Consider the following 15,207-nt stretch of genomic DNA (forward strand, 5'->3'; position numbering starts at 1 on the left):
TTGAGTACACATAAGAAGACCTGATTCTAATGCATTTTGCCACTTAGCAGGTGAATTACCTTAAGTAAACCACTTATTTTCTCTGAGTAATAATTTCCTTACCTGAAAATGAGGATGATATTGTCCACATCTATGTCTCAGGGCATAGAAAGTATCCAACAAGATATACTGCCTGAGAAAGCGCTTCAGAAATGTTTAAAGCAGCATACACTTAGGTTGCTGTTATTAGAGTAAGCAAAGATGCCTCCATCAGCAAAACCAGTGTTAAATTTTTTAAAAGTAAGAATAGTGAGATTGTTCATCCATTAAATTACTCACTGCAAATGTCCAGCCATCACTATTACGTTCTACATGTTGATGCTGCTTTATTATAAGAAACTGACTACATTGAGCTCACTCATCCAGCCAACTTTGCAGAAAAGCTTGTGTCCTGGTTCCCAAATTGAACATAAACCAACACATGAGTCACTTAACAAACTCAGTGACCTTGCATGATGCAGGGATTTATCTAGTGAAATTGTATGGTAGATTTACTGTCTGGTATTAAATTACTATTTCATTATAAATAGCACCAACCTAATTGTCTTTAAAAAGTAATCTTCAGTAACATCTTTAAATAAAGAGGTATCAATTACTTCTCAATATATGTGGGATTTTTAAAGATATTGTTGCATAACCTGTTTGGTAGATTTCTCGGAATTTTTTAATGCAGTAAAGGCTTATTTTACAAACTTTCTTGCGTCCTAATGGTTGAGTGAACAACACTGCAGTATGTCTTTCAACACATGGATTAAGCCCTTCTGTAAATGAAGCCAGTAGAATTATATCACTTGAGTACAAAACATGCAAGGCAAATATAAACTATGAGTAAAAATCAAAAGGAGTCAGAGAAGACCCATAAGCAACTGTTTTCCAGGATTATAAAATCCAGTTAGGGAAACTGGCTCTGAAAAAGCTGAAAAAAATAATGAAATTCCTAGTGTTTTACAGATCTTTTTAAAGAAGAAATTAAGCTCAAATGCAATTCCTTGAAAAGGCAAGTTTTATGATTACATGATGGCTAACCTATGACTCTACCACAAACAATAACTGCAGTCACTTCAGTGACTTTTTACAACATTTCATAGTCAGGTTCTCTTAGGTTGCAAATCTGTAGCAATTAAAATGTCCATGAATAAAACAACTGAGGATAGTAATCTCAGGCTTCAAACATGCATATACAAAGTTTTCTCATTTTATATTTTCTTTAGCAACTCATTACTATCATGCACCCCCAGTCAGTCTCATGGTCAAATTCAGGATTCATCAGTCAGTGCAGTGTTTTCTCCAGCTATGACTAACCTGAAGGTTTTCTGTACTCATTCATTATCCCAGGGGTGGCATGTCAGTGTCAAGGGATCTACTTAGTATCACAGCATCAGTGGGAATGGAAGGATGTCTGGCTCTCAACCACCACCTTCTCACCATGGTCAAATGTTGAGACATTCACACCTTATCTTCTTTCTCGCCATTGGTATCTAGTATTGCAATCTCCCCATTCCCACCGGGTCTTGGATCATTGCTCCATGCAAGTCACCTTGCATCCTTGAAGCCCCTGCTGAGAGGCTCCTTCATGTCTACCAGCTGTCTCTCCACTACCAGTGTGCCCCTCGAAAGAGGGAGCAGAGAGAAAGAATGTTATGTAAAATGTAATGTTGATGTATAGACTTTAGAAATGACTCCTACTCTAAAGGTGCTTGCAATCCAAAGAAAGCATTAAATTAATAGTTCTCTGTTTTTCTCAGAGTGGCCACACCAAACTTTACCCACTTGAGTATGGGCTTTGGATTCAGATGGCCGGGATCAAACCCAAGCCCTACCTGTAGAAGAGTTTCTGGTTTTACTTTGGATATCCCATCGATGCAACAAATTGAACAGTAGCCCCCTCATAAGGTTGCTCCACAGATAATAGATCTAAAAATAATTAAAACATTGTCTCTTGTCTAATAATCTCTAAAGAAGTCATCTCCAGTCTCATCATCATTATATCTCCTTCTTTCCATTCCCTCTTTCACCCACTCCCACTCATAGAAATGTGTCTGGGTTGATGGCTCCAGTGAAAAAACAGCGGAGCTAACACTGAGTTAAATAAGTGGGACACCACGTTGGTCAGGAGAAGACATTTTTACCAGATCCCACGTACTGTTTGCAATCCTGTCATGTTTGCCTATGAGTGTATAGCATTCTTTATTGCTCTGCAAAAAAATTTTCCCCAAATTCCTAAAAGATATTCTTTCAATATGAACACAGAAGGCTAACATTTGGATCCAGTCATTAAAATCTATTTAATTTTATAACCAGAAGCCGGGGTGGGATATTTGAAGGAAGAAAGGAACACATGAATTCTGTCAGCTTTCATCTGTTTCCTTTCCTAAAAGTATCCAATTGTAAATCCAAAGAACTAGTTCTTCCTAAGTCGTGGAGTGAAAAAGCTCCAAAGATTAAATCAATCCAGAATCACCTCATGGGTAACTAGCCCAGTAAGTTAATTACAGGATTCTTTGTTGCTTTTTTTTTTATTGTGGGTAAGAGTTCTTGATGCAATATTTTTGGTTAATTGAAGATTTTCTTTAAAACTATGCAAGACAGCCAGCAAATAGTGCATTTATGTATGTAATAGAAATGGTTGTAATATATCATTAAGGCACTCCAGGGCATGTTTTATTGGTTCATTAATACAGTACATGCCTTAGGTGTATTCAACCACTCGGGGCCTATATTAATGGACCAATAAAATATACCCGGGAGTGCCTTAATGCCACCCTAATATGGCTAAGCTTAAATTAATTTTTTCAGGCTTATCTTTTTAAAAATCATTTTTCCCCACTTGGGAAGATAGATTCCTTTACAGTGGGAAAAGTTCATGGTGACAGAATAAGAAGAAGTAGGATAATGAAAATCTTTTTTGTTCCATCAGTTTTCGAAAATGTTTCTTCCTTTCAGATCCATTTCTAATCGTCTGCATTCTACATCCAGTGTCTTCCCACATCTTCCATGGAAATCAATAACCTTATGGCTAAGATCAGGGAAATAACAACTATTCTTGGAAGTAACAGATCAATGTGCCAACAAATGTCATGTCTAGCTATAAAAGCCAATCACCTTTCAATATTCTACCTGACCAGGACAAATGCTTACACTGATTTAAGGACCAGCTTTTCATCTACCTCCTGTCACCTTGTGTAATCAAGGAATCATGCTTCCCTACAAAAAGAAAAATATTCTTCCCAATCATCCACATTATACTTCTCTTTCAGCTTTACAAAAGTTCTTGATTTCCACTTTGGTTCACTGAGGAATCTTCTTTAAGAAGAGAAATGTGGAGAAGAAAGAAAAAGCATTGAATCCAGTTGAATGAAAATCTTGGTCTTACCATCTACTTGTTCTGATACTGATCTGGAAGCTTCTAGTTCCTTCTCAGCAAAATGTGTACAATAATGTCTATCTCATAGGAATAGCATGAATGTTGAATGAGAGAATTCATGTAAAACACTTGGTATAATGCCTGGCATGTAGGAACTACTGGATAAGTGTTAGGTTTTATTAACCTGTGAAATGCTATGGAAGAGACCAAGGTGAATGCAACAGTTGAACAGCATGAACTTCCTAAAGAAATGCTGAAAAGTTGAGCATCCTGTCTATGAAAAGCAGATCTCCCTCACTCCTTCCTGTTTTTCTTTTCCTATTACCAGTGAGATACATACCTTTAAAGGTTACTTAAAAAACAAACAGAGTGTAATCCAGGACTTATAAATGCCGTAAGTAAGGCCTACTCTGTGGGGGTGGGGTAATGGAAAGTCTGTCACCATCTTCAAAGAGGTTATCTGTTACTTGGAATAACCATATAATATGGAAGAATATAAAATAACAATACAAGATTGATCAATTGTACGTGCCACCTAAGTTTTAATTCATTTTTGGACATAATGGAAGAAAGCTCTGTACACAGGATTGATCAGAAAAGGAGTCAGCGGGCCAGTAGGACCTATACAGGCCCGTTTGCTTAGTGAAGAAGGAAGTAAACATTGAAACCGGCCATGGTGAATTCAGAAGGCAGAGGTGGAAATATTCCACAGTGGGGAATGAAACAAAGGCATGTGTAACATTGAAACCGGCCATGGTGAATTCAGAAGGGAGAGGTAGAAATATTCCACAGTGGGGAATGAAACAAAAACCAGCGAGTTTTTGAGGAATGACCTTTGGGGCACTAGCAGGAGATGCAGTAGGCTGGATGGTGTGGAGAACTCTGCCTTTCAGGTGATGATGGAAAACCAGTGTAGGGGTTTGGATCAGGAAATGTCCTGAAATAAAAGCAGTATTTTTTAAGTAGTCTAATTACCAGTCTGTCTGGAAAGTGGAGTAGAGAGAAATGATACCAGAGGCACCAATTGAGGGAATATTATTCTATACTATGTTTGAATTCGGAGGCACCTGTACAAGTTGCTGAAGGGAAGACTGAAGAATGTGAATGCAAAAAAAAAAAAAAAAAGGTAAAAGAACAACTGAGAGGCTGAAGAAATGGGAGCGTTAAATAACTATTTGCTCCATTCGATTTGCTTATATTCCATTTGCCTCGCTTAGAAATCATTTTCCAAGTACTTGTTCTATGAGCTTCACGTGCTCTTGAGTAAGAATAAAACAGGATGAATGGCAGAATAGAGCCAATGTCATTATTAGGAAATACAGTTAAAAAGTACAGGGGTGCCTGGGTGGCTCAGTCGGTTAAGCATCCGACTTCGGCTCAGGTCATGATCTCGTGGTTTGCGAGTTCAAGCCCCGCGTCGGGCTCTGTGCTGACAGCTCAGAGCCTGAAGCCTGCTTCAGATTCTGTGTCTCCCTCTCTCGCTGCCCCTTCCCTGCTCATGCTCTGTCTCTCTTTCTCTCTCAAAAATAAACATTAAAAAAATTAAAACAAAAAAAGTACGTACCCCGACAAAGGTGGGTCAGTCAAGTGCATTAATTTTATGTCTGAAGAAAACCGCTTTGTCAATGATCACAGCACAAAGTATGGCAAAACTCGAACAGGTCATTGAAATGTTTCTGTCATTTCAAGTCATACCATGCTTCATGCATTTCCTTCATTTTGCCAAAATGAGTCCCTTCCTCTGTGCTCTGTCTTCTCCTTTCTGCTTACCTAAATAATATTTACTCTCGAAGGCCCACTTTATCCAAGAAACTTTCCCTAACTACTCAAACAGGGACTGAGCCCCCTCTCCCTCCTTGAAGTCCTAGAGCCTTTGCTGAATTAGCCACTGAAGTTAGCACTTAATTATGTATGTCTGCAACACACAAGTCTGTGGCACTCTCAGGGTGATGGTGCTATAAAATACTGTATCCCCACTTATTAATTCAAGTAAAATATTAATTTCTTAGTTCAAAGTTACATGTCATTATAAGCATTAACTGTAACTGTCATGGAAATAGGAAATGTGTCATTTATTTTTATATTTTTGCCAAAATTACATGAAAGAAACTTTTCATAAATACCTTATGGCTTATTGGGACGTTTACACAATTATTTGAACAGTTAAGAAAATACATACCTTTTTGTTCAAATATCTGCCCCAACTCAAAGATGACAAGGCCAGGGGGGTCTCATTGACAGTTTACAGGGGCGTGTGTTCCAGACAGCCATAGTGAGGTGAGCCGGGCATGAGGGTAACGAAGGTCTGCCCATCTGAGGTTGTACAGAGTAAGAAAACCCAGAACGTTAGGAGAAGCCAAAATCCATTAAGGAAAGCAATGAGTAAAAGCCAGAGAGAACAAAATCTGAATGTGGAAGCCAAAGAGCCGGAGGCAGATCAAAGCTGGGGTGTATTGCCAAGAGTGAGAGCTGGAATTAGTGAGAAACCCAGTGATAGCGTATCAGCTCTGGTGTTGAAAATTTCAAGCAATTGCTTAAAAATAGCTTGGAGCATCTGAGGTAGACTTAATCATACTGAGTAAAGGATACTTTTCTAATATTTCTTGACACTTTCGAAATCTGTTTTTGAATGTGTTTGTATTTGGGGGGACCCAGCCTCATGGGTTAATCATGAATTTCAATAATTTGCCCCAAATTCAAATTTTTGAAATGCAGAGTTTCTATGTGTCCTATGTATAAGTTAAAGTTTTTCACTACCTGTACAAATGTAAAAAAATGACATGTCACCTACAGACGTTGAAGCTGACAACATATTTTAGTAATCAGCGCACGCGATTCATTCTTAACTGAAACCTATCAGATTGGAAGACAGGAATTTTATAGATTTCCAGGCACATGGCTCAGATTTAATTATCAACTAAGAATCTCCAAGTAAATTCCAGTTTTGCAAATAGCTATTTAAGACTATCTCATAGAACCTGAAAATTTCCCCCAGTCATCTCTATAACTTAGGCTCAAAAAGTAGATTTGTCACAGATGGTCTTTTACACTACCATGGAAATAATTGTTCCAATCTTTCTGGAAGGCAATTTGGCAGTTCATATTAAAAGCTTGCAAATGTCCTTATCCTTTGACAGAGAAATCCTGTTGTGCTGTTTGTGAATTTTTCCCAAAGAAACAGTTACGAATGTGTACAAATATGTCTCCACAATGATATTCATTGCATCAGTGTTAATAATAGCTAAAACAACCAAAAATTCAAAGGTATAAAATAGGAGTGTGGTGAAGTAAACTATGAAAAATCCGTATAATGAAACTAATTAGCAGAAACAAAATTGTTGTGGAAGAACATTTAATGAATACAGATGCAAGTTACAAACAGCGTATAATGTCTGATCCTCTAAGAATTAATGAAAGAGAAAGAACAAGTTGGCTCAAACTATTAATATTTTTTCTCTCTCACTGTTTTTAGAAAAGTTGAGTTCCTTCAAAGGTGCCACATGATCTGGTTCTGACCTGCTGTTCCAGCTTTGTCTCTGCCACCTTCCTTTCTGCTCACCGCTCCCCAGGCATTTGGGCCTCTGGGAACTTGCCAATGGCCTTCCGTCCTCAGGGCCTGGCCACTCACAGTTCCTTCCATCTAGAATGTTCTTCTCCCATTCACCACTCCTACCCTCTTACCAGGCTCTGCTCAAACTTCAGACTGAAACACATTGTCACAATATTCACCCCTTCCCCTAGTCTACAATAGGTCCCCATGTCATGCATCCTAAGAGAACCTTGGACTCTGTTTTCATAGCATTGGAGTCTGTTGCAATCATAGAGTCCTTTTGTGACTCTCTGTTTAATATCTGTTATCTCTGATATTCTATAAACTCCATAAAGGCACAAAATATGTATTGTACGTATTAGGTACTCAAATTGTTACAGAGCATAGGATAAATGGATAAAATTATGGGTATTATTTATTTTCCTCTCTTGTCATTATAAGTTTTTGTAGCAAGCGTGCATAATTTCTGTAAAAAAAAAACAAAAAATCTAATTATAAAAAAAGTTGATATGAAATATTCTAAAATTAAAGAAAATTAAGTTTGGGAATGTACTCGAATTATTCAGGTTATATCAACACCCCAATTTGCTTGCTAATATAAACTAGACCGTGACTTTGAAATCAGGGTTTTACATGTTGAAACCTCGTCACACATTTTAAACCTTGAATTTGACTTCATATTTTTTATTGTTGCTTGTTGAAAGGATTTATTTTTTGTTTTGTTTTGTTTTATTAATTTATTTTCAAGTTAGTTAACATACAATGTAGTCTTGGCTTCAGGAATACAACCCAGTGATTCATCTCCTACATAAGACCCCAGCACACATCCCCCCAAAAATGCCCTTCTTAATGCCTGTCACCAGTTTAGCCCATCCCCCTAGCCACCTCCCTTCCAGCAACCCTCAGTTTGTTCTCGGTATTTAAGTCTTGTATGGTTTGCCTCCCTCTCTGTTTTTATCTTATTTTTCCTTCCCTTCCCCCATGTTCATCTGTTGAGTTTCTCAAATTTTTTTCACGGCAATCATTAGAAACTCCTCAGAGTAAGAATCTACATACCAAGCAGGAAGTCTCTGTGTGGATGGTGAAAGGAATTTTGCCTTAAGTTAACAAGCTACTTCTCAGATAATAAGTACTAAAATAGGAATTTCATGGGTCAGATAAAAAGAAGAGATAGCTCTTAAATTGCGGAATGGTTCAATGGTATGTGTGAACTGATAATATCTTGCCCTACTCTTTCCTTTTAGCCTTGACCTATGCAACAAAGAATTTGGTCTCCACCATTCCGCCAATTTGAACATGAATTGCCAACCTAGTACATGATCCAGTCTTAGTTCATGATTCTTTTTTGATGAGAACAGATCCGTATGTTTGTACTTGTTTTAGGCTAGTTTTTTTTCTCCTTAAGTTGCTTCTCTGTTTTTAAGCACATAAAATGTATTTCAACACTTAACAACACAAGAAGTATAATCAAGGGCTACAAAATGTTCCAGCGAAGGTTCTCTTTTGAAGTGATAACCAAGCATTGCTACACAGGCTGACTACACGGTAGCTTAATGGTACGTTATAAAAACCCTTTTCAACATTAAACAGGAAAGTAAACCTGCCAAATTTACTTTAAAATGCAAAATTAATTTCCTGCCACCATCTCATTGCCAAAATGATTTCTTGCAATGCTGAAAGTTTGTAAGCTAAATCTCTTCCTAAAAATTGAAAGTTGAGTGCTATGTTCCTAATTAAGACTCAAGTTATTATTTTTACAGGAGAAAAAGTAATAACAAATATAGTCCCTCCTCTTCAGGTGATCTGAATTGTTCAATATGTATGTAAGATTCTTGATAATATTTTTAAGTTCATTATTATTAACCTTGACAAAAATACTGTTCTGTAGTCAACGACAATTTTACTAAAATCACATGTAACTGCAATATTATAAATGCCTCATCTTGGCTTTCTTACAATCTATCCAAATTCAGTGTTTCTGGTGTAGCCACTTGAGTTCACATTAGATTTATCTCACCCTATAAAAGCACAATTCATTAAACAGACTAGTCTATTTAAACTAAGGCAATTTTATCACAGTCAATTCAATTATTTAACACTGCTTTTTTAACTCACTACTTAAAGCTTTCTTTTGACAAGTATTCCTTTAAATAAATGAGTTGTAATTTAAAGAATGGAAAAAGATTAAGTTCCTTTGCAATATATGCAATTAGCCTATAGGGAGATGTTTTTCTGACACAAAACGAAGTTTTCTTTGAAAGTTAGACTGAATTTCAAGTAACAAGAGCCACGAAGTTTATTTTTCAACAGAAATAAACAAAAAGGCGCTTCCTCTGTATAGTTAACTTTCTTTTTTCGTGTTGCTTGAATTTCATTTAAGGAAGTAACTTCTTGGCCAAGCCTACATAAAGAATCAGACTGATCATCTGAATAATTTATTCCAAAGATAATATAACCTGGACTATGTAGAATTGGCTTCCTCATCCTACTAAATGATAATCTGGTAAGTGACTTTATAAAGTCATAATAAATGCCAAAATGAAAGTTGAATAGCTGCCTACTCCACTGCTAACAAAAGCAACATGAGCTGGTGTGCCAAGTTCTTTTTAAAAATTTCCCCCCAAGATGCTTTGTTTAAAATTATTCAGAGGCTTGGGGCGCTTGTGTGGCTCAGCCAGTTAAGCGGCCAATTTCGGTTTATGTCAAGATCTCGCGGTCCTAGGTTCCAGCCGCGCGTAGGGCTCTGTGCTGACAGCTCTGAGCCTGCTTCTGTTCCTGGGTCTCCCTCTGTCTCTGCCCCTCCCCATTCGCACTCTGTCTCTCTCTGCCTTTCAAAAATGAATAAATGTTAAAAAAAAATTAAAATTATTAAGAGGCTTAAATTTTATTCCAGATTACAAATATGAACTGCAGATTACACGAACAGAACTACGAATGGCACCATCATTAAAGAAAAAGGAAGGTAGATGTGTTTAGGACACAGTATATTCACAGAACAGTGTCTTCATAAAGGCGATGTCATTAATTTTTCCTGAGAGTTATCCTAGAAAAACAAGGTGAAAAGAGTCAAAGGAACATGGCACATGTTGTCTGTATCCAAGAGGATTACTATGATTTATTTTATTTATTTTATTTTTTGAGAGGGAGAGAGAAAGAGTGTGAGTGAGTGAGCTCAAGTGAGGGAGGAGCAGAGGGAGAGAGACAGGGAGAGAATCTTAAGCAGGCTCCATGTTCAGTGTGGTGGAGGGTTTTTTTTTGTTGGTTTTTTGTTTTTCTTTTTGTTTTTTCTTTTTGTTTTTTTTTAAGTAGGCTTCATGCTCAGTGCAGAGCCCAATGCAAGGCTTGAGCTCATGACCCTGAGGTCAAGACCTAAGCTGAGATCAAGAGTTCGATGCTTAACCTATTGAGCCACCCAGGCACCCCTGATTTTGATAGGTATTACATGAAATGAGTCTCATGACTATTAGGTCAGGTTTCACGTAGTGTTTCTTCTTAATGGAAATACTCAAAATATATTCTTATTACTAAAATATTTGAGGGAAAGGGAATTTTTGGAACTTGGCCTCTCATGAATTGTTTTTGTTTCTCCTTTCTTTTTCTATTAAGAAATAGGTTTGGGTGACTTTTATTTTTCTGGTATAACCACTCATCATACTTTAATAAACAATCCATGGATCAAATTACTTCCTTTAGTATAGGTTAGTGAATTAATAACTTTTATCAAAAAGAATTAAATAATTGTCCAGAATGGAATCTTTCATTATATTGGAATCACCTAGAAATTAAATGCTGCATGCTGGGATAAACCAAAATCATCTACTCATTACCTGAAAAAATATTCCTAAATTTGAAGATAGCTTTGTATGCCCCCTGGACTTACTTTGTACCTTCCATATCCAAAAAATGAAATACATAATTTTTAACAAAACATTACAATATTTTCATAGGATATAAGTGTCAATTTTAACCAGTAATAGATAGTAAAACCTAAGAGCCAAGTTGGATATTATCCAGAATGCCTCATTTTGGTGTTAATTCAAGTGAATTAATTACCTAATTTAGGACTACGAAGGTAAGCCAAGCTATACCTGGAAGGAAATGAAAGAAAAGTCTAGACAAAAGTTTCAAAACAAAATACGGTCATGGTGTGTGTGTTTATTTCAGAGACTTATTTTATCCCTGCCTTTCACTTTCTCCAGTAGAGGGGCCTAACACACTAGTCAGATCTTTCTCCACTCTAAACACATTCTTTGGGCCTTATACGCATCACCACTGACAAATGGTGGCCATAACTGAGGGCACTCAAGTTCGTGGCAGGATCCTTGTAATGGTCAGAGCTGACACCAGCAGACCAAGCAATAGAGTCAGTAGTCACGAAATGTGCCTCCACTGAAAGCAACTAAATTCTTTGTCCTCAAGTCTATCATAAAGCACAAGGTTGTATCTCTTTGATCAACCTCCAAATTCCATTTTTATATCATTATTTCACTTTGCCAATTGAAAAGATTTTCTTCTGTAATTAAATTCCTTCAGTAGCATGTATATGATACATGGGATTTGTGATTGTTATTGTCATCTACTTGATGTCGGGCTGATGATTTCTCATGAGTTAACACTAAGTGTTGGGAGTCTTAGGATGAAACAGGTTGGATCCAGATTAAAAGGATTTGGGCAGACCATAGAGACATTCCTATGCACCCAGAGGAGATATATATGCCAGTGTTTGCCAGTACAACTCTACCTTATGTTGTCAAGAAGGGACAAGAACTTTTCTACTACTCTCAAGAACGTTTCTACTCTTCTGGGTTCTTTTCCCTTATAATTGTCTGTTCTCACATTTTCTTTATCATTCTCTACGCTTCTAAAATTTATAAAGAGAGAAATAATTTAAAAATATTGTATCTGGGGCACCTGGGTGGCTCAGTCAGTTAAGTGTCTGACTTTGGCTCAGGTCATAACCTCATGGTTCATGAGTTCAAGCCCTGTGTCAGGCTCTGTGCTGACAGCTCAGAACCTGGAGCCTGCTTCGAATTCTGTGTCTCCCTCTCTCTCTCTGCCCCTCCCCCACTTGCACTCTGTCTTTCTCTCTCCCTCTTTCTCTCTCTCTCTCAAAAATAAGTAAACCATAAAAATATCTTAAATAAAATAAAAAAATAAAAATATTGTATCTGATGGATTTAATCCATAAGACATATAAACCTCCATCTCAAATTAATCTAAAAATTAAAAATAGGAACAAAAGTACTCAATAAAATTTTCTTTAATATCTGAATCTCATCTTCTCCTCATCATTACTGATCTTTCCTTTTTTTGTTGTTTTAACTTAAAAAGTACTTTTATAGCCATGAATTAAATTTCTACTAGAACTTTAAGGGTTTTAAAAAGTGTAATGACTACCAATAATTTTGTCAATAGATAATTCTTTAAAAAGAGTTCCATGGCCAAATCACTTTGGAGATCATACATAAACTTCCTAATTCTGGAGATCGTATAGAAAAAATACTAAGAAATCTCAGAGGAAAAAAATCCTACTAACTTCATTTATCTCAAATTTTCCCAAGTTTATTTTATCACAGTTTTAGCATGGAATACTGACTAATATCTTGCAGAACTGGTATCCAGAGCAATGCAGTTTAGGAAACACTAAAATATGTCACATTTTATAGACCAGGAAACTGAGGCTCAAGAGGTCTTTCTATCTCACCCATGGCCACCCAGTCATTTATTAGCAAAACTCCCACTGAAATCCCAGCCTCCTGAATCCCAGTCAAGTGGTCTTTTTCTCACTAGGAAACATGCATGTTAAAAAAAAATTTTTTTAACGTTTATTTATTTTTTGAGAGGCAGAGAGAGGCAGACTGTGAGTGTGGAGAGGCAGAGAGAGAGGGAACCACAGACTCTTAAGCAGGCTCCAGGCTCTGAGCTGTCAGCACAGAGCCCGACATGCGGCTCAAACCATGAACCGTGAGATCTTGACCTGAGCTGAAGTCAGATGCTTAACCAACTGAGCCACCAAGGCACCCGAAACATTCATATTTTTACCAAAAATAAATGCAGTTGCTTTTTCTAATATTGTTAGATGTAAATTGTCAAATGGATCTGTAAATTATTTAATACCAAAACACAATCAATACCAACTGAAAACTAAGGATTGTAAAGACGTTTGAACCACAGCATTGAACAGAAACACCTTCCAGAAAAGTTTTTAGACCATATTTCATATTGAGGCACCTGGGTGGCTCAGTCAGCTAAGCGTCCAACTCTCGGTTTTGATTCAGGTCATGATCTCATGGTTCATGAGATCAAGCCTTACGTTGAGTTCTGCACTGACAGTGGGAAGCCTGCTTGGGATTCTCTCTTTCTCTCTCTCTCTCTCTCTCTCTCTCTCTGTCTCTCTCTAACCCTCCTCTGTGCTCTCTCTCTCTCTCTCTCTCTCAGAAATAAATAAATAAATACATACATACATAAATAAGTAAATGCATAAATACATAAATACACTTTAAAGAAAATATTTCATATTTCAAATATCGAGGTTATAAGAAATAAAACATTTCAGTAATGAATATCTTAATTATATATTTAATATGGCATGTAAATCTGAATTTATAAGTGAGAATTCTAGATAGCATATTTTATTAAACATTGCAAACTATCTTTAAATGCCTAGGAGTTACCAAACATAGGCTATATACCTTGTATCACAGTAAATATAGATTGAATAATCCTACTTCAGTCAGAATGATCTCAGATTAATGTAATAAATGTAAATTGTAACTTACAGAAACAGGACGGCAAGTACACGTTAGAGCCTTGGTCTTTGTTCAGGTTTGTATTTCAAAAGTTAAACAAAGCTAATAGATGGAGATGCTAAGAATGAGTAAGTCTACACAGCACAGGACCCAAGAAAAATTTCTCCTTCAAACTAGTGATAGCTCTACCAGCTGGTATAAATGAGGGTGATCTTTCTGAAAGAGAAATGTCCCTTTATTCACCCATTCAATGAACATTTATTGAGCGCCTACAATGGCAAGTCACTGTGGCAGCTTAACCAGGCATAGGAATGAGGGGAGAAACACAGTTACTGACCATGGGAGCTTAAGTCCTAACAAGGGAAGCAGACGGTAAATAATTGCACAGGTAATTAATCCATTAGTTGTGGTAAGTGCTACAAAGTGGTGCAGGGCTGAGTAGAGTGGGGCATAGATATGAACATAACTGTCACATCAGAAGACCAATCCACGGGATAGGGCAAGTCTCTTTAGACAACTTACATTTGATATGGATCCTGAACCTGATAGGAATTTACCAGAAAAGGAAGAGAAAGGTATTTAAGGCAGAGTTGCTGGGTCCTTTAACAGGAAAGCTGGCTGAAGAGTAGAGAGTTAGGAAAATTTGATCGCCAAAGGCTGGTAGAAAGTCCAAGTTCTGATATGAAGGTCTGACCAGCTGAAAGGAGCAGATCAAAAAATCACAGCCCTGAAATGAGCAAAAGGCCAATTAAATGGGCCCATAGTTACACAGATACAGTTTGAGAGAGGGTGTAGGCAGAAGGGTGACAGTGAAGGGAATAATCTACCTACAGCCCTTCAGAAAAATAGTGTTTTCTATGAGCTTTCCAAGATTCTGGCCTCTGCAGTGGCTGGCCTTGACTCCTCAGACTTTGTAGCCTGAACTGATATCTTCTCAGTTCTCCTCATTCTGTTCATGCTTCCTGTTTATTTCTGGAGTTTAACCAACCACATCCACAGAAATACACCCTGCTGGTTCTGTCCATGTGAACATACTTGGGAGGGTGGAGAATGTATCTTCACTTGTAATCCTCACATATTGAAAACAGATGAGCCTCCATTCTGTCTTTGAACTCATTACTTTAAGATATTCAATTAACTAAACACCAAATTAGCTACATTTCAAAATCCTTATGAAATACACTCAAACTCCTGGATGTTATTAAGATTAGGAGAATTAAAACTGTTTTTGAAACATTTTGAATGAAAAACGATAATATCTCACTATCTGTTAAAGCACTAAGTACATTTTCCCCTCTCCTGTTAAATATGGGTAGAGATATGACTCCCAAACTACTTACGTTTTCAAAATGTAGTCATGTGCTATAATTTTCAATATGAAAGTATGGGAAATTATATCCTAGCTTCTAATCTGAATTTTTTTTTCATAAAAAATATTGAAAAATGAGTTATCTATTTACCTCTTATTAACACGTAAGGGTACCGCATTTTTGCAATTATACAAG

At 36.9% G+C, this 15,207-nt stretch overlaps 1 long non-coding RNA gene across 1 annotated transcript in view; it reads right to left on the bottom strand.

The window, feature by feature from the left end:
• Nucleotides 1-7,117, bottom strand: part of LOC109249407 (uncharacterized) — a 33,409-nt gene extending 26,292 nt beyond the window's left edge. Inside the window, exons 1-2 of the long non-coding RNA XR_002072551.2 lie at nucleotides 6,920-7,117; nucleotides 5,583-5,716 (exon numbers count right to left, since the gene is read on the bottom strand). This is a non-coding gene — a long non-coding RNA (uncharacterized LOC109249407). The remainder of the gene's footprint in view (nucleotides 1-5,582; nucleotides 5,717-6,919) is intronic.
• Between the last annotated feature and the right edge of the window lie 8,090 nt (nucleotides 7,118-15,207).

This window comes from Panthera pardus, unplaced genomic scaffold (genome assembly GCF_024362965.1).
Source record: "Panthera pardus isolate Hobbes unplaced genomic scaffold, ASM2436296v1 HiC_scaffold_17, whole genome shotgun sequence".
Lineage (NCBI taxonomy): Eukaryota > Metazoa > Chordata > Mammalia > Carnivora > Felidae > Panthera > Panthera pardus.